The sequence below is a fragment of the Molothrus ater genome, chromosome 24 (assembly GCF_012460135.2).
Source record: "Molothrus ater isolate BHLD 08-10-18 breed brown headed cowbird chromosome 24, BPBGC_Mater_1.1, whole genome shotgun sequence".
In the NCBI taxonomy this organism is placed as follows: Eukaryota; Metazoa; Chordata; class Aves; order Passeriformes; family Icteridae; genus Molothrus; species Molothrus ater.
The window spans coordinates 1,795,183-1,819,257 of NC_050501.2; the positions used below are offsets into that span (position 1 = coordinate 1,795,183).

The 24,075-nt window shown below is 55.4% G+C and overlaps 1 protein-coding gene across 1 annotated transcript in view; it reads left to right on the forward strand.

Moving 5' to 3' along the window:
- Positions 1-24,075, forward strand: part of LOC118695364 (transcription factor HIVEP3-like) — a 278,612-nt gene that overhangs the window by 173,641 nt on the left and 80,896 nt on the right. The window contains 1 exon segment of the mRNA XM_036396877.2: positions 7,182-7,274. The gene's annotated coding sequence lies outside the window, so the exon portion shown is untranslated.

The window sequence follows — 24,075 nt, forward strand, 5'->3', positions numbered from 1 at the left end:
CCCAGGGCCACCTCCCACTGTGCCAGGTGCTCCCAGCCTGGCCTTGGGCACTGCCAGGGCTCCAGGGGCAGCCACAGCTGCTCTGGGCACCCTGGCAGAGCCCAAACCTCTCCAACCAGGCCTTGCCAGGCTACAAACCCCTGTGGCAAATGGCACTGGGGGCACCTGGAACCATGCAGGAAATCATTCTTTCCTTTCCTTTCTCCATTTGCTGCAATGGTTTTTGCTGCTGGTTTCCATCCCGGATTGAGGAATGGGAATGCCAGAGTGGTTTGGGTGGGAAGGGATCTTCAATGCCAGCTCATTGCAGCCCAGGGCCACCTCCCACTGTGCCAGGTGCTGCCAGCCCCAATGCCCAGCCTGGCCTTGGGCACTGCCAGGGCTCCAGGGGCAGCCCCAGCTGCTCTGGCAATTCCAGCCCAGCCCCTCCCCACCCTGCCAGGGAACAATTCCCAATTCCCAAGATCCAGCCCTGGCCTCCTTCACCTTTAATCCATTCCCTGTGGGTCCTGTGCCTCCAAATCCTCGTAGATAGGAAAAAGAAAAAGTAACAAATTTCACAGCAAAGTGCAGATGTTGTGTTAAGGTGCTTCAATTCAACACAGGGAGGGGCTGGGATGGAATTCTCACACAGAGCCAGGCACACATCGAAGATTTTGAGGTAAAAAAACGCTGTAGTTTGTTTAAGTTTATTTTTCCCCTGGGCCCTTCACCCTGCCCATGACACCCTCGATGCCCTGGGGTTGATCTCTGTGCCTCGACACCCTAAAGGTGTTTTTTAGGTAATTTTCCCTTCAGCAGCACAAATGGCCTTTCAGGGCAATCCACACAAAGGTGTTTGCCCGGTGCTGGTGGCTTCTCTTGGGCAGAAAATTGTGGTTGTGCTTAAATTGGAAAATGAAGGCCCAGGTTCTCTGGAGACTCCTGCTCCTGCTGCAGGGGCAGGAAAACACGGGGTGAAGCTCAGGCCACGCTGACTTTTGTGGAAATCCTTTGTTAGAATCTGTTTAGCCAGGAAAGGGACTGTCCTGAGGTGCAGGGGGGTTAAACAACCACATCTCCCTCCTCACCCGAGCTCAGAGCCTTTCGAGCCTTTTCCTCCCATCCCTCACCTCAGCCTGGCCCAGGCTGGGCAGAAATTACCCAGTGCCTGAAAAGGCCTCTGTCAAACTCTCCCCACCTCTCCTGGTGGGGCTTTTTAAAAAATTTTACTCATTTTTCCACCCTTTCTGCTGCACAGCAGCTCCTTGGAGTGCCCTGCACTCTTCCAGCTGCTCCCAGCTCATTCCTCTCCTCCTAAAATTCATTTACAGAGCCTGAAAATGCTGCCAGGACTTGCAGCCTTTCCATCCACAAGGCTGCTGAGCTGCTCTTGGGGTAACCTGGTGGGAAGGGAGGTTCCCAGCAGAGAGCTGGGAATGCAGTGTGGGAACGGGGAAGTTTCCTCTCAGTTCTCCCACGGATTTCCTGTGCAGCCCTCAAGGAGTCACTGCACCTTCCTGGGTCAGAGTCTTCCCACCCAGGGAAAATGTCTGGGGATGCACAAATCCTGTGGGACTGGGAGGGCTGGGAGAGCTGGGGGTGCTCCCCTGGAGAGGAGAAGGCTCCAGGGAGAGCTCAGAGCCCTTGCAGGGCCTGAAGGGGCTCCAGGAGAGCTGCAGAGGGACTGGGGCCAAGGATGGAGGGACAGGAGGCAGGGAATGGCTGCCAGTGGCAGAGGGCAGGGCTGGATGGGATCTTGGGAACTGGGAATTGTTCCCTGGCAGGGTGGGCAGGGGCTGGGCTGGAATTGCCAGAGCAGCCGTGGCTGCCCCTGGAGCCCTGGCAGTGCCCAAGGCCAGGCTGGGCATTGGGGCTGGCAGCACCTGGCACAGTGGGAGGTGGCCCTGGGCTGCAATGAGCTGGCATTGAAGATCCCTTCCCACCCAAACCACTCTGGCATTCCCATTCCTCAATCCAGGATGGAAACCAGCAGCAAAAACCATTGCAGCAAATGGAGAAAGGAAAGGAAAGAATGATTTCCTGCATGGTTCCAGGTGCCCCCAGTGCCATTTGCCACAGGGGGTTTGTAGCCTGGCAAGGCCTGGTTGGAGAGGTTTGGGCTCTGCCAGGGTGCGCAGAGCAGCTGGGGCTGCCCCTGGAGCCCTGGCAGTGCCCAAGGCCAGGTTTGGGACATTGGGACAGTGGGAGGTGTCCCTGGGGTGGCCCTGGATGGACTTTAAGGTGCTTCCAGCCCAAATATTCCATGATTCTGGGACTGCTGTGAATTCCTGGGACTGAGTCTCCCCAGGAGAGGCAGCTGATGGGAGCAGAGGTGCTGCAGCCTCTCCCTGGGTTCCCTTCCACATTTTCACAAGAGCTCCTCCCAGCCCCTTCTCAGCTCATATCCATCTGCCCAAAGATAAATAAAAAAAGGAAGGAAGAGCGTGGATGTGTCAGGAGGAGCTGATCTGTGTGCCTGGGCTGCCAAAATCCCAGCGTGGGGAGCTGCTGAGGGCCATGGGGGCTCTTACACAACCCCTGAGGTGTCACCGCCTTGGGGACATGGAGTGGAGCAGAGATTTCATTGCTGGCTGCTCCTGCTTCTCACTGGGGGTCCCTGTGGCTCTCTCCATGCTCTGGAGCTGTATTTCATTGATTCCATGTCCACACAAATATCTGAGTCATTAAGGTTAGAAAACATCTCCCAAATGATCAAATCAACCACTAACCCAGCACTGCCAGGCCCACCACTAAACCCTGTCCCCAGGTGCCACATCCCCATGTTTCTTGAGCACTTCCAGGTGACTCCAATGGACAGAGCATTCCAGTGCTTGACCATCCCGTCAAGAAATCAATTTTCCCCTGATATCCAACTTAAACCTCTCCTGCTGCAGCCTGGGCTGGTTGCTCCTGTCTCAGCAGAGCTGGGAGTGCAGAGCTCCAGCTGGAACCTGACCCCAGCTCCAGGGCTGAGCAGCTCCCATGGAACCTCCCTGGAGGAGAAACAGCCCCAATTGTGGTGTTTATAGGAGAGGTGTGGGAGGCTGAGGGTCCTGAGGGCTCTGGGGGATCCAGAGTCTGACTGCAGCCCTGGGGTTCCTTAAGGACCTTGAGCACCTGGCCCTGGTGACACCACGGTGACACCACAGTGACACAGGCTCCAGCCTGGCCTGGGGCACTGCCAGGGCTCCAGGGGCAGCCACAGCTGCTCTGGGCACCCTGGCAGAGCCCAAACCTCTCGAACCAGGCCTTGCCAGGCTACAAACCCCTGTGGCAAATGGCACTGGGAGCACCTGGAACCATGCAGGAAATCATTCTTTCCTTTCCTTTCTCCATTTGCTGCAATGGTTTTTGGTGCTGGTTTCCATCCTGGATTGAGGAATGGGAATGCCAGAGTGGTTTGGGTGGGAAGGGATCTTCAATGCCAGCTCATTGCAGCCCAGGGCCACCTCCCACTGTGCCAGGTGCTGCCAGCCCCAATGTCCAGCCTGGCCTTGGGCACTGCCAGGGCTCCAGGGGCAGCCACAGCTGCTCTGGCAATTCCAGCCCAGCCCCTGCCCACCCTGCCAGGGAACAATTCCCAATTGCCAAGATCCCACCCAGCCCTGCCCTCTGCCACTGGCAGCCATTCCCTGCCTCCTGGCCCTCCATCCTTGGCCCCAGTCCCTCTGCAGCTCTCCTGGAGCCCACTCCAGACCCCAAAAATCCAAGGAAAAAAGCGATAACAATCTGAGCATAAAATGATAAATATCAAAAACTCCCTAACACAGAAATAATCCAAACCAACCAACCAGGGACAGGGCAGAGCAGCAGGGGAGCAGCATGAAACAAATAAAACCTCTTTATCCCAGGCTCTGATTCTCCTTTCTGGCTGGAAGGAGAGCAGCTGAAATTGGGTGTGAAACGGGGCTAGTGAGGAAATAACCTGTAGGAAATGCTTGTAGGAAATGTGCTATGGGGCATTTCCTTGGGTTTAGCACCAAGAGCAATTTGAGGGGGCAGTTTGGGGGATGTTGCCTCTGGGCATGGTTGGAGACGAGCCAGGCTGGTGTTTGATAGATTTATTCATTCTCGTGCAAAGCAACCTTGCTGAGCAAAGGGAGAGCTCTGGGGTGCCCACCCCAAAATGCACATCCTGGGAGTTCCTCTTTTGCTGTCATTCTTTCCATCAGAGACTTCACACCAGCTTTTTTTGACTTGACCCTGACTCTATCGAGCTGGAGTCAGATGGGAACGCAGCCCCTGGGCTGGGAGTGATGTTTTGTTTTTCTCTTTTCAAACATTTTTGGTGTAGCAGTGCAGGGGAGCTGGGATGTGCCCGCTCTGGGGTGCAGCTGCTTCCACCAGGGAATGTTTGAGCAGGCAGAGCCCAGAGAGCAGCAGGCAGATCTCAAACACCTCCTGAGGGGCTGAGCACTACAATCCTGCCCCGAGCTCTCCATTTCCCCAGGTCCAGCAGGGCTTCAGTGACCACGGGCAGAGGAACAGGAGCGTTGTGCTGAGTAAGCAGATGTCATTTAAATGTGAACACAGCCTGGCTGCAGGGCTGTGCTTCTGCTTTCTCCTAAAAAAACCCCAGGCTGCCTCTTCCCAGCTGCCTGCAGCACCCAGGGGTGTCTGGCTCTGTCCTCAGAGCTCAGCTTGGGCTGCCCAGAGCTTGGGATCCTGCGTGGGAATTGCCAGGGAATCTCTTTGGCTTCCCTTTTTATCCCAAGGGCTTTGGCTTCCCTTTTTATGGGAGTGATCACAGAATGCTGGAATGGTTTGAGTAGGAAGGGACCTCAAACCCCACCCAGTGCCACCCCAGCCATGGCATGGACCCCTCCCACTGTGCCAGGTGCTGCCAGCCCCAATGTCCAGCCTGGCCTTGGGCACTGCCAGGGCTCCAGGGGCAGCCACAGCTGCTCTGGCAATTCCAGCCCAGCCCCTGCCCACCCTGCCAGGGAACAATTCCCAATTCCCAAGATCCCACCCAGCCCTGCCCTCTGCCACTGGCAGCCATTCCCTGCCTCCTGTCCCTCCATCCTTGGCCCCAGTCCCTCTGCAGCTCTCTTGTGGGCCAACTCCAGACCCCAAAAATCCAAGGAAAAAAAGTGATGACTCTCTGAGCATAAAGAGATAAATATAAAAAACCTCCAAACTCCAAACACAGAAATAATCCAAGCCAACCAACCTAAAAAAACAACAAAAAAATATTAAAAATTCAAATCAAAGCCTGGGATGTCTTGTAGGGACCCATCAGGCACGGGAGGTGGGGGGCAGCTCTGTGCAAGGGGCTGAGGAACCCGGAGCTCCCTGCGCTGGAAACCCTGGCGGGACCAGGCTGTCCTGGCTGTCCCCACTGTCCCTGGCTGTGGCTGTCCCCACTGTCCTGGCTGTCCCCAGTGTGCCTAGTGTCCCCACTCTCCAGTGTCCCCACTGTCCCTGGCTGTCCCCAGTGTCCAGGCTGTCCCTGGCTGTCCCTGGCTGTCCCCAGTGTCCCTGCTCTCCCCGCTTTCCCCAAAGTCCTCACTGTCCTCACTGTCTTCAGTGTCACCACTGTCCTCAGTGTCCCCACTGCCCCAGGCTGTCCCCAGTGTCTGGGCTGTCTCCGCTGCTCCTGGCTGTCCCCAGTGTCCCTGCTGTCCCAGCTGTCCCCAGTGTCCGGGCTGTCCCCACTGTCCCTGGCTGTCCCGGCTGTCTCTGGCTGTCCCCAGTGTCCGGGCTGTCCCCAGTGTCCCTGCTGTCCCAGCTGTCCCCAGTGTCCGGGCTGTCCCCAGTGTCCCCACTGTCCCTGGCTGTCCCCACTGCCCCAGGCTGTCCCCAGTGTCCGGGCTGTCCCCAGTGTCCCCGCTGTCCCTGGCTGTCCCGGCTGTCTCTGGCTGTCCCCAGTGTCCAGGCTGTCCCCGCCGTTCCTGTCTGTCCCCACTGTCCCCGCCGTCTCTGGCTGTCCCCAGTGTCCCCGCTGTCCCTGGCCATCCCGGCTGTCTCTGGCTGTCCCCAGTGTCCGGGCTGTCCCCGCTGTCCCCGCCGTCCGTCCCGCAGCCGCGGGGATGCTCCGGGAGAGGTTCTCGGTGCCCTCGGGCGGGGCTGCCCCGTTCCCAACGCCGCATCCCGAGGGAAGGGCTCCGGCTGCGGCAGGGGAGCGGAGAGGAGCGGAGGGGAGCGGAGGGGAGCGGAGAGGGGCAGAGGGGAGCGGAGAGGAGCGGAGAGGGGACCAGAGGGGACCAGAGGGGCTCCCTCGCCATGCGGTGCCGCGGGCAGCGCCGGTGCGGGCGCGCCGGGAGCCGGGGCAGATGGGGAGGGACGAGGAGGAGGATGTGGGGGAGGAAGGCGGCGGGAGGGATGGAGAAGGAAGGGAGGGGGCAGGGAGGCGGCGGGCGAGCCGCGCTCAGCGCCGGGCCCGCAGCGCTGCCTCGGCCGCCGGGACCCCCGGCTCCCCCCGGCCCCTGCAGGCAAGGAGGGGTGGGAAGCACGGCTCGGGCGATGGGAAGGGCTGCGGAGAGCGGGGGGAGCTCGGAACCGTGTCCGGCCCGCCCAGCTCGGCCCAGGGCGGGGCAGCGGCCGGAGCATCCCCGGGGATGGAGGATTCCCGGGGCTCGGGGGTCCCCAGAGCTGCAGGGTCAGCCTGGCCGGAGGATCCCGCTGCTGGAGGAGCCCCAGGGCTGGAGGATCCCCAGGGCTGGAGGATCCCCGGGACTTGAGGATCCCTGGGGCTGCAGGATCGCTGGAGCTGGACTGTCCCCAGGACTGGAGGATCCCTGTGTCCAGCAGATCCCGTGTCCAGAGGATCCCGTGTCCAGAGGATCTCTGTGTCTAAAGGATCCCTGTATCCAGAGGATCCCCGTGTCCAGAGGATCCCATGGCCGGAGGATCTCTGTGTCCAGAGGATCCCTGAATCCAGACGATCCCCGTGTCCAGAGGATCCCATGGCCGGAGGATCCCTGTTTTCAGAGGATCCCATGGCCGGAGGATCCCTGTTTCCAGAGGATCCCTGAATCCAGAGGATCCCTGTTTTCAGAGGATCCCGTGGCCGGAGGATCCCTGTTTTCAGAGGATCCCATGGCCGGAGGATCCCGCGGCCGCGCGGAGCCCCAGCCGCCGCTTGACAACAGGAAACAATGTGGAGTGAATGGAAAAAGGGGGAGGCGCTGCCCGAGCGACTTCCCTTGACATCACTGCCCAAATAAGGAGCTTTAAACCAACCTTTTCTATTGCAGCGCGGCAGAAGATCCCCCTGGAGCCGCGGGGTCCAGCCTGGCGCCGGCAGAGCCATGGGAGAGCCGCGGCCGCGGCGCGGGGGGCGAGTGCAGGTAACGCCGAGCGCGTCCCCCGGGCCCGGCTCGGAGCGGGTCGGGTGCGCGCCCGCAGCGCGGCTCTGCCGCTGCTCCATCCCGTGCCAGCCGTGCCCGGGCACCGCGGGGCTCGGGTGCCACAAGGGCACCGCCGCTGAGCTCAGGGCACTGGGTAACCCGGAGCTGGGTGTCGCTGATTTTCATTTTTTTCTTTTTTTTTCCCCTCCCGGGCACAGCGTTGTTGGACACCCCGAGGGGGTTGTGGCTCTTGAGCACCTCCGGGGGCTGCGCTGGCACCGCCACAAGCTCGGGCTCTGAATTTTCCTCCTAATGAGGAGCCTGAGCGCTGGGGCTGAGCTGTCTGCCTGTCTGGGACGGATTTCCTCCTTATCACTCGCACAGGAAAGCGAGCGGGGAGCCGAGGGGTTGTTCTGGGGCCACACGTGATGTGCGACAGGAGCCGTGCCAGCGAAACCCCTGCGGGGCTCCTGCCAAGCAGGAGCTTGGATGTCCCCAAGCCAGGGGCTGGACCTGCTGTCCCCGGGCTTGACCCGCGGGGAGTTTTTATCCCTTTTAAGCGTTCCTTGATTAGCACCTGCTCATCAGCAGAAAAAAATGAGGCAGCTTGAAAAATGCATTAAGGCTGAGTAAATGAGTGCTAACGAGTTAAGCTCCTTAATTCCCCTCGATGGAAATTAATAACGCCTTTGATGCGCCCGGAGGTGCGATCGGTGCCTCCCGGGCTGAGCTGCTCTATGCAAATGCGGGCATTGTTATTCCGGAAAAAGGCGTCGTGTGTGCTTTTGCTTCTCCCCCTGCTCGTTCCTGAGCTCCCCGGCCGTGCTGAGAGGGTCTGGCACTTGCAGCCAGCTCCAGGCTGGCTCGGGGAAGCGGCCGGGGCAGCTGACACGGTGATTTATGGCGTGAGCAATACAATCCAAGCCCTGCTCCGCTGCCCGGGGATCACCTGCAGCTCCCAGGCTTTGAGTTTCCCCGGCGCTGAAGGATTGTTCCTGTCAGGGCACGGAGCCAGGTTTCACCTTGGCTGTCTGTCCGTCCTGCCGGTCCCTCTGTCCCGACTCCCACCTCTCCCGCGTTATTTGGCGTCAGTGACCCTCCAGGAAGGTGTCTGTGCTTGTGGGGATTCGTGTTTTCCTCACAATCCCGGGGCTTTGGGGACTTTTCCGGTGGATTCTTGTGGGAAAATGTGTCCCCCGAGCTGCCCAGGGGCTGCCCAAATGTGGCAGAGGGGACAGAAGGTTTCTGTGCCCCCCGCCCTGCCCAGGGGCTGCCCAAGTGTGGGAGATGGGGGCAGAAGGTTTCTGTGCCCCCCGAGCTGCCCAGGGGCTGCCCAAGTGTGGCAGAGGGGACAGAAGATTTCTGTGTCCCCTGCCCTGCCCAGGGGCTGCCCCAGGTGCGGGAGAGGGGACAGAAGGTTTGGCTGTCCGGCCGTCCTGCCGGTCCCTCTGTCCCGACTCCCACCTCTCCCGCGTTATTTGGCGTCAGTGACCCTCCAGGAAGGTGTCTGTGCTTGTGGGGATTCGTGTTTTCCTCACAATCCCGGGGCTTCAGGGACTTTTCCGGTGGATTCTTGTGGGAAAATGTGTCCCCCGAGCTGCCCAGAGGCTGCCCAAATGTGGGAGATGGGGCAGAAGGTTTCTGTGCCCCCCGAGCTGCCCAGGGGCTGCCCAAATGTGGGAGATGGGGCAGAAGGTTTCTGTGCCCCCCGAGCTGCCCAGGGGCTGCCCAAATGTGGCAGAGGGGACAGAAGGTTTCTGTGCCCCCCGAGCTGCCCAGGGGCTGCCCAAGTGTGGCAGAGGGGGGCCGAAGGTTTCTGTGCCCCCTGCCCTGCCCAGGGGCTGCCCAAGTGTGGCAGAGGGGACAGAAGGTTTGGCTGTCCGGCCGTCCTGCCGGTCCCTCTGTCCCGGCTCCCACCTCTCCCGGGTTATTTGGCGTCAGTGACCCTCCAGGAAGGTGGTTGTGCTTGTGGGGACTCGTGTTTTTCTCACAATCCCGGGGTTTCGGGGACTTTTCCGGTGGATTCTTGTGGGAAAATGTTCCCGGTGGCAGCAGAGAGCGTTTCCTCAGCCAGAGCAGGTGGGGTCGGTGGGATGCTGCGATTCTCACTCGGCTCTGGGGTGTCAAAAGGCTCCAAAATGTCACATTGTCCTCCCCACCCGCTTCTGCCGTGCCCTCCTTAGCTGCAGGGTGCTGGAAATAGGAAATTTCTTTCATCCCTTCAGGGGAGGGTGCAGAGACCCTGAGGGGGACAGGGGGGTTGAGCTGGGCTGTTCTGAGCTGATTCCCGAGAATTCTGCCCCAGGGTTTGCCCTGGGGCTGGGGAAGGTTTCTCTGCAGTCCTTGCTAAGGAAGGAAAACCCCAAATCTGTAGAGGGCCTGTGTGAACTGTGCAACAGAGAAAAAAACCCCAAAAACTTGCAGGAGTTACTGAGTGATTAATTAATGAGTGTGCTGGCAGCAAACTGCTGCAGCGGGGCTGGGGCTGTGTCCTCTGGGGCACAAGTGCTGTGCAGCCCCTCAGAAATCCTCTGAGGAGCCTGGGGAGGTTCCTGCAGCAGAAGGAAGGGGATTCACTCCCTGTGAGTGACCATTTTCATCCTCATCCACCATGGGCACTTCTCCCTTCCCCGTGCTGGCCCTCCTCCATCCCAGCAGCGTTGTGCAGCTCCTTCCCCGCGCTTTGAGCTCGGCAACGAGGCACCCTCAGAAGGTTCCTGTGTCCCCTGAGCTGCCCAGAGGCTGCCCAGTGTCAGGAGAGGAGGGCAGAAGGTTCCTGTGCCCCCTGAGCTGCCCAGGGGCTGCCCCAGGTGTGGGAGAGGAGGGCAGAAGGTTCCTGTGCCCCCTGAGCTGCCCAGTGTCAGGAGAAGGGGACAGAAGGTTCCTGTGTCCCCTGCTCTGCCCAGTGTCAGGAGAAGGGGACAGAAGGTTCCTGTGTCCCCTGCTCTGCCCAGTGTCAGGAGAAAGGGGCAGAAGGTTCCTGTGCCCCCTGCCCTGCCCAGTGTCAGGAGAAGGGGTCAGAAGGTTCCTGTGTCCCCTGCCCAGTTTCAGGAAAGGGGGCAGAAGGTTCCTGTTCCCTCTGCTCTGCCCAGTGTCAGGAGAGGGGGCAGAAGGTTCCTGTGCCCCCTGAGCTGCCCAGAGGCTGCCCAGTGTCAGGAGAAGGGGGCAGAAGGTTCCTGTGCCCCCTGCTCTGCCCAGTGTCAGGAGAGGAGGGCAGAAGGTTCCTGTGTCCCCTGCTCTGCCCAGTGTCAGGAGAAGGGGGCAGAAGGTTCCTGTGCCCCCTGCCCTGCCCAGGGGCTGCCCCAGGGCTGGGACAGGCGGGCAGAGCAGACCCAGCACCGCTCGGGTTCTGCTGGCCGGGCTGTTCCCAGCCGGGCTGGGCTGGGAGGGGGCAGCGAAATCCCAAATGTTTGGAGTTCTCTCTTGGAAAACACGGCTCAGGAGAATGGCTCAGTGTTCGGGGCAGCGTGATCGGATGTGGGGAAACCACTCCGGGGAGCCGCGGGTGAGTCCCGGCAGCGGCGCTCCCGAAAATAACATTTCTGCTGAAGCCAACAACAGAAGCGCTGTTGAGAAACCTCGCCCGGGCTGCGGGGCCGGGGCAGCGCTGCCCTGGGAGCGTTCCCGGGAGGCCGGGGGGAGCGGGGCACGGTGTCCTGCAGGGAAATCACCGCGGCCGTGCTGGGCATTGGGTGATGAGGGGCTCCGGGGAACTCCCTGCGCGTCACTGGCACAGCCCCAGGGCCCCGTCCAGCTGCTCCTGCCTCAGCAAAGTTGATTTTCCTCCGCCTTCCTGCGGCCCCCCCGCTCCTGCTGCCTCCAGCTCTGCTGTCACAACTTCTGGCCGCACGTGTTGAGCAGCGAAAGTGCCTCAGCAGCCTCTAGAGCGCCTCAAAGCCTTGGGTTTCTTGGCAAGGGGAGGGTCAAACGGGAGGGAAAAAGGAAAATTACCCTCTGGGAAGGAGAGCGATTTATTTCAAATATACATTCAGCGCCGTTCATTGTCCGTGCCTTTAGAAAGGCTGCTTGTTAGGGGGTTTTATGGCTCTGCTGGGATCTGCGGGGCTGCTTGGGATGCAGGGAAATGTTTATTCTGTTTTCCAGCCTGCCCGTTCCATTTGCTGAGCTCTCCCTTCCCACCTCGGGCTCGTTAATCCGGGGCCGTTCCTCGCTGAGCTGAGACCACCTTGCAAGAGGACGGAGGCTCTTTGTGCTCCCGCTGTGCCCTGGCTGGAATTCCAGAAATTTTGGGCTTTCCCAGGGCACTCTGCTGCGATCCCGCTCCCCGCAATCGGGGCAGGAATCCCAAATAAAGGCGATTTTCATCCTGCCCGGCTCTAATTACGAGCCTGCAGAAGGTGAAGCTCCTAACGAGCATCAAAGGGCGCTTTGTGTGTCCGTGCCGAGGGGGCTGGGGGGGTTCAGGCACTCAGAAAACATTTGGGGAGAGTGGATGTGGCCATAAATCACCTTTGGGCTCCACGCTGCCTCATTTTCTCTGCAAAGCCTCGAGCCAAGCCCAGCCTCTCCTCGCTGGGAAGCCCAGGCTGTCAGAAGCCCCTGCAGCGCTGGTTTTTGTGCATTCCCCACTTTTTGGAGTTTTCAGAGGAGCTGAGCAGGGCCTGCAGGTGCAGCAGGTGAGGAATGAGCCCCGCAGAGCCGGGAGGGACGGGCACAGCCATCCCCGGCTGTTTACAGAGGAAACCTGAGCAGCTCTTCCCGCAGAGGAACAGGAACCAACCCATTCGAGACCTCGGTGGTATTTTTGTAACCATTTTTTTTTTTTTAATTGTTGTTGTTTGTTTCCAGTTGGACGGAAAAATTGCAGTTTGGGGACGCTTTCCTTCCTTCTGGGAAGTGCTTGGCAACTTTTGAGCTGGGATAAGTGAGGGGAAAACATGAGATCAGGTTTTCCTACCTTCCCAAAATGGACTTGCTGTAAGCAAGGGCTGCTTGCTGCTCTCTGCCTTGAAGCCAGGCACCATCCCAGGAGTGTTTTGGGCCCAAAATCAGAGCAGAGCAACTTCAGAACTGGGCAAAACCTCATTAAACCCTTCCTTGTGCTAATTTCAGCTTCAGCAGCTCCTCAGTCTCCAGGTCCTGAATTGTCTTTCAGCCCATCCATCACTCCTGGACTTTGGAGGGTCACCTGCTTGTTGAAGAGTTATCAGCCTGTGGGGTTTCAGTTCCTTTGCTCTGGCTCTCCAGGAATCCCACAGATTTCAGGCTGTCAGAAAACAGCAGGATCCAGCTGAATTCAGACCTGGCATTTGAGGCTCTCCCAAATCTGATGCACCCACACATTCAGGGCTTTGCTGAGCCCTCTCTTGGTGCTGCAGTTCAGAGGGGAAACCCCAGAGGAATCCCATAAAACTGAGCCTGGCCCTTTTCCCAGCAAGCTTGGGCTGAAGGGATTTCAGTGATTCCCTGAATCCAGGGAATGAACCCCAGCTTCTCCAGGGCTGAACCCCAACTTTGCCTTGCCCAGGCAAGGGTTCTTGTCTCGGTTTGGAAAGACAGGAGCCTGCTAAGGAAGGCAGGAGCCTCCCCTGAAATGGAGAAAATGCAAACCCTCCCCACCCCTCTGAATTGCTGTAAATTTTAAATTAAGGGGCTCTCAGGGAAAAATATGGGAGCAGGAATAACAGTTCTTTATTAGGAAAGAAAATAAAAGGATAAAATAAACAATGCAGTGAACTAAAGCAACAGTGCCAGAGTCAGAACCCAGCCTGACACCCTGTGGGTCAGGCTGGTGGCAGCAGAACCATTGGAATTGTGGCTCAGCCCTCCTGCAGTGCCAGGGCTGGTTCTGCTGGAGCAGGGATCCTGGAGAAAGGTGCAGTCTCTGCCTCTGCAGATCCAGGGCAAGAGGCAGCTGCTGTTCCTCTGGGCAATCCAGTGCAGAAGCCGTGCTGGTGTTCCAGAATCTCCAGATTCTATCCGGGTAGGAATGCTTGGCTCCTCCCCCTGGGCTCCCATCTGCCAATGGGATGCTGTAGTTCTTATCAGCCATGCAGGGACATTCCATAGCTGTTATCAGCAGGAGGAGTGGGTGTGGAAGAGATAAGGAAAACTGCCCACCTCACAAATTTGCCACACAGATGGCAAACAGAATAGAATCCATCTTGCCTTGCAGTCTGGGACAGTTCTGAAGGCTCTGAGCCCTTTCTCCTGAAGGGTTCCCTCACCCAAAAGGCACAAATCCACACTAACAGCAGCTCTGTGACTGTTTATGGTCATTTCCAGGGGAATTAGGAAGAATTCCTGCCCCAGGCCTTGCAGGACCGGCCTCCTTCACCCTCATCTGTGTGATTTATTTACCTCGCAGCAAAAGCTGCATCTTGCTGAAGCACATCCATAAAATTAAGGACACATTTTGGGAATGAGCCTGGCGAGCCAGCTACGAGTTTCCTTGTTGTAAATTAACTTCTGCAAATAACAGCAATTCTCTGCTTTTGGTGCTTTAGGATGCATTTTGCAGGTTTTGGGCAGCATTTTGCTGGTCTAGGGTGGATTTTGCCCATTTAGGATGAATTTTGCAGGTTTTGGGCAGCATTTTTCTGGTTTAGGGTGGATTTTGCTGGTTTAGGGTGGATTTTGGTGCTTTAGGATGCATTTTGAAGGTTTAGGTTGGATTTTGCTGGTTTAGGATCCATTTTGCAGGTTTTGGGATGCATTTTGCTGGTTTAGGTTGGATTTTGCTGGTTTAGGATCCATTTTGCTGGATTTGGGATGCATTTTGCTGGTTTAGGGTGGATTTTGCTCGTTTAGGATGCATTTTGCAGGTTTTGGGATGCATTTTGCTGGTTGAGGGTGGATTTTGCTCATTTAGGATGCATTTTGCTGGATTTGGAATGGGATCCACCTGCTACAGGTGATGGAGTGGTTGTCACTTCGGCTGTGAGGGATTTGCAGTGGAAATTGGGAAACTCTGAGGGGTTTTAGGAGCTTTCAAGGGGTTCAGGAAGAACCCCCTGAGGCCTGGATTTGTGCCTGGTTCCTCCTGCCTCAAGCAATGGGAGATTCCCAGGGAAAAGGGCGGGATAGAAAGGATGGGATAGGATTGGGATGCATTTTTTGGGATCCATTCCCTGCTGGATCCCAAGGGATGCGTGGAGTGACACCAGGACAGAGCTGAGGCTTTGGCATTGCCAGGGATTTGCCTCAGAACTTTCCATGAGGCATTGCTGACTCTTCAAATGCTGCCCACGGGCTTCCTGTGTTCCCTTTATTCAAGGGTTTTGGGGTTTGTTCCCTTTCTGGGAAGAGGCAGAATAAATTTATATATTTATATATTATATAAAAGTAGCTTTATGTTTACTGAATAATTTTTATATATTATATAAAAATATTTGTAAATTTACTGAATAAATTTTTATATTATGTATAAATATTTATATGTTTACTGAATAAATTTATATATTATATAGAAATATTTGTAAATGGACAGAATAATTTTCTATATATTATATATAAATATTTGTATATTTACTATAAATTTATAAATTAAAGTGATAAATTTATGTATTTTATATATAATAAATTTTATATATAATAAATTTATATATTATAAATTTTAATATATAAAAATTTTTAATATATAAATTTTAAATAATTTATATATTTATATAAAGTATAAATTTATAAATTAAAGTGATAGTGTTATGAATTAAAGCTATAGAAAAAGATGGGGCTGAAATGAATCTAGTAGAAATTTAAAATAAGAAATTTTCCCAAAGTCCATGTGGATGGATTCCCATGGATGCTTTTGGAAAGCCCTAGAATGGTCCCATCACCTGTAAATCAGGAGCTGGGCTGGAAATTGGATTTGTCCCTTTTGTCCCAGGGCTGTAAATCTGATCAGCACCCCTGGGACCCTCCAGCCACACTGAGTTCAGTGATTCTTTAATTCCTGGTGCACAAATTACTCGGATTTGAGGCCTCTTGGCCTCCCAGCTGCTGTGAGCAGTGAGGAGGGGCATGGAGGGGCAGGACAGAGATTTTTTGGGGCGTTTTTGAGAACCCACTGCAAACCTGCTGAATTTGGAGAGGCAGATGAGGTTTGGGCTGTGCTTGAGAGGAAGATGCCTCCGCCCTGGAGGTGGGGAGTGTTTGTCTGTGGAACAAAACGGTGCAGGGCAAGGTCAGCCTGGAACCAGGGGCAAAAATAGAGCTGGAGGTGCCTCCAGCAAACGTGAGGCTGCTCTGGGCTGCAGGGAAAGTGGAGCTGGGTGTTTCATTACCTCCCACCATCTTGCCCGTGGTGCTGAGGTATTTCCTTCATGACTTTTCTCAGGCTAAAATTAACAAAACCTGAAGAGAAACCACTCTGCCACCGCTCTGTTTACGTGAGAAAATTGGCTGGGGCACAACAGAGTGACCACTGTAGCCTGGAATAAGTGTGTGCTTCTTCTGGCACTGAGGATCTCTGCTGGAAATCGTCCTGCAAGGATTCAAAAGGCTTTGGGGCCGATCTGCTCCTGTGGAAAAGTGCATGCCTCAGTTCCCACTTCTGTAAAACGGGGTTAAAAATATTCTCCCTCCCTCCCAGGAGTGTTGCCACACTCCCCCCCCCCCCACAGCAGTTTGCAAAAGACCACAGAGTTTTTTTGGTTTTCTTTCCAGCAGGGTGAAAAACACTAAATAAAAATAAATGGCTGCTATTTTAAATGGTATTCCCAGTAAATGGTGGTGGAAGTGCTTCGGGCTCAGGGAGTGACAGCAAATAACTGAGACCAGTCACAGAATCCCAAACTGGTTTAGCTGGGAAGGGAACTTCAAGATCCCAGTGGGCAGGAACAGCTCCCACTGCCCTGGGGCCACCTCCCAATGTCCCAAACCTGGCCTGGGGCACTGCCCGGGCTCCAGGGGCAGCCACAGCTGCTCTGGGCACCCTGGCAGAGCCCAAACCTCTCCAACCAGGCCTTGCCAGGCTACAAACCCCTGTGGCAAATGGCACTGGGGGCACCTGGAACCATCCAGGAAATCATTCTTTCCTTTCCTTTCTCCATTTGCTGCAATGGTTTTTGGTGCTGGTTTCCATCCTGGATTGAGGAATGGGAATGCCAGAGTGGTTTGGGTGGGAAGGGATCTTCAATGCCAGCTCATTGCAGCCCAGGGCCACCTCCCACTGTGCCAGGTGCTGCCAGCCCCAATGCCCAGCCTGGCCTTGGGCACTGCCAGGGCTCCAGGGGCAGCCACAGCTGCTCTGGCAATTCCAGCCCAGCCCCTGCCCACCCTGCCAGGGAACAATTCCCAATTGCCAAGATCCCATCCAGCCCTGCCCTCTGCCACTGGCAGCCATTCCCTGCCTCCTGTCCCTCCATCCTTGGCCCCAGTCCCTCTGCAGCTCTCCTGGAGCCCCTTCAGGCCCTGCAAGGGCTCTGAGCTCTCCCTGGAGCCTTCTCCTCTCCAGGGGAGCACCCCCAGCTCTCCCAGCCTGGCTCAGCCTCATTAATTAAAGATTCCCAGCTCTGTTCACCCCTCGGGGCTGGGACATCTCAGAGGGCCCAGCAGCCCCCCCAAAAAAGGCTGAAAAGTCTAAAAGAGACCCAAAAATCATGGACGTTTAAGCTGAACCCAGGCTGGCTTCTCACCCCTCAGCTTTGCAGCAGCCTCAGTGCCTGAGGAGCTCCCTGCCCTGCTCAGTGCCATTCCAGAGGCAATCCTGCCCAATTCCAAAATTTTGGAAATTTTTCATTTCTGAAGGCTCGGTGCCTGTGCAAAGCTGCTGTGGATGGAGCTGGGCTGGTTCAGGGCCAGGAGCAGCTGCAGGGGTGAGGGCAGAGCTGCCAAACTGGAGAGGTTCCCCTCGCCCCAAGGCAGGGCTGGGGCTGTGCTGCAGCAAAACCCTGCAGGTTTTATTATTATTTATTTATGATGCATTATTATTTATGATGCATTATTATTTATTATGTATTCGTTTATTTACTATGATTTATTTATTATCTATTATTATTTATTCAATATTAATTAAATTAATTTAATATTTATTATTCATTATCATTATGCAGGCTCCAGGATGCGTTTTGCAGGTTTTAGGATGCATTTGTTGGTTTAGAACGCGTATTTCAGGTCTTGGGATGAATTTTGCAGGTTTTGGGATACATTAGGCTGGTTTGGGATGCATTTTGCTGATTTTAGGCCGCATTTTGCTGGTTTTAGGATACATTTTGCTGGTTTTGGATGAGTTTTGCAGGTTTTGGAATGCATTTTGCAGCTTTTGGGATGCATTTTGCAGGTTTAGGGTGCATTTTTCAGGGTTTTGGGATGCATTTTGTACGTTTAGGGTGCATTTTGATGCTTTTAGGAGGCATTTTGCTGGTTTAGGGTGCATAATGCTGGTTTGGTATGCATTTTGCTGGTTTGGGATGCATTTTGCTGGTTTGGGATGCATTTTGCAGCTTTAGGGTGCATTAGGCTGGTTTGGGGTCCATTTTACTGATTTAGGATGCATTTTGCAGGTTTAGGATGCATTTTTTTCAGGGTTTTGGGGTGCATTTTGCTGGTTTGGGAATGCATTTTGCAGGTTTTGGGATGAATGTTGCTGATTTAGGAGGCATTTTGCAGCTTTAGGGTGCATATTGCTTGTTTGGGGTGCATTTTGCAGGTTTTAGGATGAATTTTGCTGGTTTTTGGGGTGCATTTTGCTGGTTTGGGATGCATTTTGCAGGTTTAGGGCTGTAGGGAGGCGCAGGGGCAGTGCCAGGTGAGGTGCTGGCTGCTTTGCAGTCTCCCTGGGCTGGAGCTGCTTTGGGATCCTGGGTTGAATTCGGGGCCGTGGCCCCGCTCTGCTGCCTGTGGGGTTGGAGCGTGGCCCCAGCTGGCAGAAAAGGCCTTGAGCTCCTGTTTGCATCGACCAGAGCTGGGCACTGAGCGCCAGCTGCGGGGTGGCACCAAAACATGAGCCCTGAAATTCAGTGTTTGAGGTAAACAGGTGTAGAGAGAGAGAAATTTGTGAATGAAACCAGCAGGAATTCCCCAGTCCCGTTCCTTGGGGCTGGGAATGAGGCTCTGCTGGGAGGATCTGGGGCCTCTGGGTGTGGATGTGGCTCCAGGAGAGCCTGAGAGGGACTGGGGACAAGGGACAGGACGCAGGGAATGTTCCAGTGCCAGAGAAGATTGATGGCATCCTAAAATGCATCCTAAAATGCATCCCAAACCTGCAAAATGCATCTTGCTTTGGGCAGAAATTGGGAAGGAGTTGTTTCTGTGTCTAGCACAAAACCCCTCACCAACAATCCTGCCTCTTCAGGACTTTTTTTAAAATTTTTAGCCCATTTTTGTCAAATCAGAGCAAAAGGAGCAGTGGTTTGGGTGGCGTGCTTTAATAATCTCTGATTCCAGTCCAGGTGATAAATGTGGTCCTATGCCACACAAATAATTGTGCTGGGCTCTGGCAAAGCTCAGGAGGGCTCTGGAAGGACATGGGGACAAGAGAGATGGAGGAGGAGCAAAAAGTTTAGGTTTTATTGAAAAAAAAAAAAAAAAAAAAAAGGTGCTGAATTTTGGGATCCTGGCCTTGATTCTTGCCTTGCCTTGAGAGTAAAGAGTTTGAACTGGGGAGGGCTCTTGGTGCAGGAAATACCTTGGAGAGGCGTTTGCTGGAACAAAACCGAGGTTCTGGTCAGTAAATGTGGGCAATGAGAGGCACAGCATGGTGGGGATGGAATGGGAGCACAGCAATGTCCTGGGAATGCCCCCGGAGCTCCGCAGGGGTGGCACCTGCAGCTCTGCCAGCACCGACCCCAAATCGCTGAACGCATTTGGGGACGGCTCAGACCTGGCCCTTCCCCTTCCTGCTGCTGCCCCAGCGCTCAAATCACCTTTCCCAAGGCAGCACAGAGCACCTGAGGCTCAGGTGGATAAAATATCCTGAGTATTTCATATTTCCCATGGCCATGGCTCGCTCCTCCATGTACCACAGGGGAATTCACGCCACGAGCGCTGCTTTGGCTCAGTGTCCATCCAGTGCTGCTCAGGGCTGGGTTTGTCGCCGTCCCCAGCGCCGGGGCAGCCTCTCCTCCCCCTGGCTGTGTGAGAGAGGCAGAGCAGGGGATGTTTTCCATTTCTCTGTGTTATTTCTGGCTCGGCTGCCTGCTCTGTAATCGCTGTGGAAACTGTTATGCTTGGGGGTTCATCAAGGAAACGCTGCAAGCTCTTCTAGGAGAAATATCTGCAGCAAGTGGCTGCGATCGTGGCTTCATAAGGGCTGGATTTAATTGGGAACAGCGTTTCCAGGAGGGTTTTGCTGGCTCTGTTTCCCATGGAGGCGAGGAACAGCTGAAGGGAAACGGCAGAGAGGAGCCCCCGGCACACTGGGAAAGGGGGGTTGGTGTTGGGACTCTGCTTCAGAGGGAAAAAAATAAATAAAATAAATCAGTTTTTGTTTTGAAGATGGGGGGAAAAAGTTGGAAGGGACAGAGGGGGGTGTTGGAGGGATTGGAGAAGTTGAGGATGGATGGGATTTATGGTGGGGGGGGTTGGATCTGTGAATGGGGAGAGGCTGCAGGGAGAGCTCAGAGCCCTTGCAGGGCCTGAAGGGGCTCCAGGAGAGCTGCAGAGGGACTGGGGCCAAGGATGGAGGGACAGGACAAGGGAGAAGGAGTTTAACCTAAATGAGAATGGGTTTAGATTGGATATTAGGGAGAAATTCTTCTCTGTGAGGGTGGGCAGGGGCTGGGCTGGAATTGCCAGAGCAGCTGTGGCTGCCCCTGGAGCCCTGGCAGTGCCCAAGGCCAGGCTGGGCATTGGGGCTGGCAGCACCTGGCACAGTGGGAGGTGGCCCTGGGCTGCAATGAGCTGGCATTGAAGATCCCTTCCCACCCAAACCACTCTGGCATTCCCATTCCTCAATCCAGGATGGAAACCAGCAGCAAAAACCTTTGCAGCAAATGGAGAAAGGAAAGGAAAGAATGATTTCCTGCATGGTTGGGGGGTTGGATCCATGACTGGGAGTCCCTTGATGGTCCCACAGCTGAGCCATGGCTCAGTGGCTCTGGTGGAGTGGCCTGAGGTGGCTTCCCGTGGCTGAGGCTGCATTTGGGGTACCCTGGTTCTGAACCCCAAGGGCTCAGTGCCCAATTCCAAAATTTTGGAAATTTTTCATTTCTAAAGGCTCGGTGCCTGTGCAAAGCTGCTGTGGATGGAGCTGGGTTGGTTCAGGGCCAGGAGCAGCTGCAGGGGTGAGGGCAGAGCTGCCAAACTGGAGAGGTTCCCCTCGCCCCAAGGCAGGGCTGGGGCTGTGCTGCAGCAAAACCCTGCAGGGTCAGGTTCAGGATGCATTTTGCAGATTTTGGGATGAATTTTGCTGATTTGAGATGTGTTTTGATGGTTTGGGAAAAATTGTGCAGCTTTTAGAAATTTTACAGGTTTTGGGATGCATTTTGCTGGTTTAGGATGTATTGTCCTGATTTGGGATGAATTTTGCAGGTTTTGGGATGCATTTTGCAGGTTTAGTATGAATTTTGCTGGTTTAGGATGCATTTTGATGGTTTGGGAAAAATTTCGCAGCTTTTAGGAGGCATTTTACAGGTTTTGGGATGCATTTTGCTGGTTTAGGATGCATTTTGATGGTTTGGGATGCATTTTGCAGGCCTTGGGATGCATTAGGCTGGTTTGGGATGCATTTTGCAGGTTTTGGGATGAATTTTGCTGATTTAGGATGCATTTTGATGGTTTGGGATGCATTTTGCAGGGTTTGGAATGCATTTTGCAGGTTTGGGGGTGCATTTTGCAGGGTTTGGGATGCATTTTGCAGGTGTTAGGATGAATTTTGCTGGTTTTTGGGGTGCATTTTGCAGGGTTTGGGATGCATTTTGCAGGTTTTAGGATGAATTTTGCTGGGTTTTGGGATGCATTTTGCTGGTTTGGGATGCATTTTGCAGGTTTAGGGCTGTAGGGAGGCGCAGGGGCAGTGCCAGGTGAGGTGCTGGCTGCTTTGCAGTCTCCCTGGGCTGGAGCTGCTTTGGGATCCTGGGTTGAATTCGGGGCCGTGGCCCCACTCTGCTGCCTGTGGGGTTGGAGCGTGGCCCCAGCTGGCAGAAAAGGCCTTGAGCTCCTGTTTGCATCGACCAGAGCTGGGCACTGAGCGCCAGCTGCGGGGTGGCAGCACCAGGGGCTGTGGTGTCCCCAAGGGGAGCATCCCTGTGCCCACTGGGGCTGGCTGTGGGGGCAGAGCCCCCGGATCTGCTCTCGGGGTGCACCTGGCTGTGTCAGGTATTGCTCACAGAAACTGTGAAATTTCTGCACAGATGGGGTCAAAAACTGCTCAGGAATTGGGGAGGGTGGTTCTCCAGAGAGCACCAAACCCATCCTGTGGGCACAGCACGAAGCAGAGAGAGGAGAGGTCCCACCTGAGCATGTGGGTTTGTACTCATCATGAACCCTCACCAAGCTGTAGCCTGGGCTGCTCCATTGCTCCAGGAGTGGAAAATTAACCCAAAAGTTCTGCTCTGCTTGTGCTTCCTACACTGGGGGGGTCATTCCTGCTGATCTGCCCCAGTCCTGAGGCTGGATGGGGCCTCTGCTGCTGCTGGGAGCTGTGGAACGCTGGATCCCATTGGTTCTGCTTACTTAGGGGTTGTGGATTACTGGATCCCATTGGTTCTGCTCACACATGGGTTGTGGATCACTGGATCCCATTGGTTCTGCTAACTGAGGGGTTGTGGATCACTGGATCCCATTGGTTCTGCTAACTGAGGGGTTGTGGATCACTGGATCCCATGAGCTCCCTGCTCACTGAGGACTTGGGAGCTGTGGATCACAGGATCCCATCAGCTTCCCAGCTCCCAGATGAGTTGTAGATCACTGGATCCCATTGGTTCTCCTGCTCACTGAGGGGTTGGGAGCTGTGGATCACTGGATCCCATTGGTTCTGCTCATAGATGAGCTGTGGATCACTGGATCCCATTGGTTCTCCTGCTCCCAGAGGAGCTGTGGATCACTGGATCCCATTGGTTCCCAGCTCCCAGAGGAGCTGTGGATCACTGGATCCCATTGGTTCTCCTGCTCCCAGAGGAGCTGTGGATCACTGGATCCCATTGGTTCTCCCGCTCACAGGGAACTGTGGATCACTGGATCCCATTGGTTCTCCTTCTCTCAGGGAGCTGTGGATCACTGGATCCCATTGGTTCTCCCACTCACAGGGAACTGTGGATCACTGGATCCCATTGGTTCCCAGCTCCCAGATGCTTGGGAGGCTGCTCCAGAGCTCTGCAATGTGGGATAAACTTTAATTCACGTTCATTGCTGTTCATCCCTGAATAGAATCAGCCCCCGTGTCCCTGGCTGGAAATCCCCCATTCCCACAACCCCCATGGTCCCAGCTCCAGGGCTCACCCTGGCAGGCACAGGGAGGGAAAGGGTCACCCCAGGAGGCTTTGGAGCCTTTCCTGGGGTGGTTTATTTGTGGCACTTCAGAGAACTCTTTGTCACCAAGAGGCTGAAAGGGAAGGAGGAAAGGCGGCTTTGTCTGTGCTGTACCGATTTGATGGTTTGCATTTCAATAATTACCTTCAGAATTTAATTTTAATAATTACCTTCAATAATTACCCTCATAAGTGACTCTGAGTCGCCTCTCACTTATTTGGGGCTCTCTGGGGGCTCTCAGTTTGTCTAACACTGCTCAGGATGTGCCAGCCCTCTGGGGGTGGTTTGTGGCCATTTAGAGATGTGGCACCCAGGGCATTGTGGCCATTTAGAGATGTGGCACCTAGGGCATTGTGGTCCTTTAGGGTGGCACCCAGGGCATTGTGACCACTGAGGGATGTGGCACCCAGGGCATTGTGGCCACTGAGGGATGTGGCACCCAGGTGGTAGATGGCCATTAAGGGAAGGATGTGGCACCCAGGGCATTGTGGCCCTTTAGGGCTGTGGCACCCAGGGCATTGTGGCCATTGGGGGCTGTGGCACCCAGGGCATTGTGGCCATTGGGGGCTGTGGCACCGAGGGCATTGTGGCCATTTAGAGATGTGGCACCCAGGGCATTGATGTCCCTTGAGGGATGTGGCACCGAGGGCATTGTGGCCATTTAGAGATGTGGCACCCAGGGCATTGTGGTCCTTTAGGGCTGTGGCACCCAGGGCATTGTGGCCACTGGGGGCTGTGGCACCCAGGGCATTGATGTCCCTTGAGGGATGTGGCACCCAGGTGGTAGATGCCATTGAGGGAAGGATGTGGCACCCAGGGCATTGTGCCCACTGAGGGAGGTGGCACCCAGGTGACTGATGGCTAATGAGGGCTGTGGCACCCAGGGCATTGATGACCATGGAGGGATGTGGCACCCAGGTGGTTTCTGGCCATTAAGGGATGTGGCACCCAGGTGGTTTGTGGCCATTGAGGGCTGTGTCACCCAGGTCACTGGTGTCCCTTGAGGGCTGTGGCACCCAGGGCATTGATGACCATGGAGGGATGTGGCACCCAGGTGGTTTCTGGCCATTAAGGGATGTGGCACCCAGGTGGTTTGTGGCTATTAAGGGATGTGGCACCCAGGTCACTGGTGTCCCTTGAGGGATGTGGCACCCAGATGGTTTGTGGCCATTGAGGGCTGTGGCACCCAGGTGGTCACTGGTGTCCCTTGAGGGCTGTGGCACCCAGGGCAGGATTCCCCCTCGCCCCGTGAGCAGAGCCCGCCCCGCTGGCCCAGAGAGCCCCGTTCCCCCATCTGATGAGCTCAGCACTGAATTATTCATGCAGCTTTTCCATCCCTCCCTGGCTCTGCCTGCCCCAGGAGCTGCTCGGGGGCGAGGCCTCCTGGGACACCCCCAGAGGGGTCTGGGGCTCTGCTGGGGCTGTGCCTGCC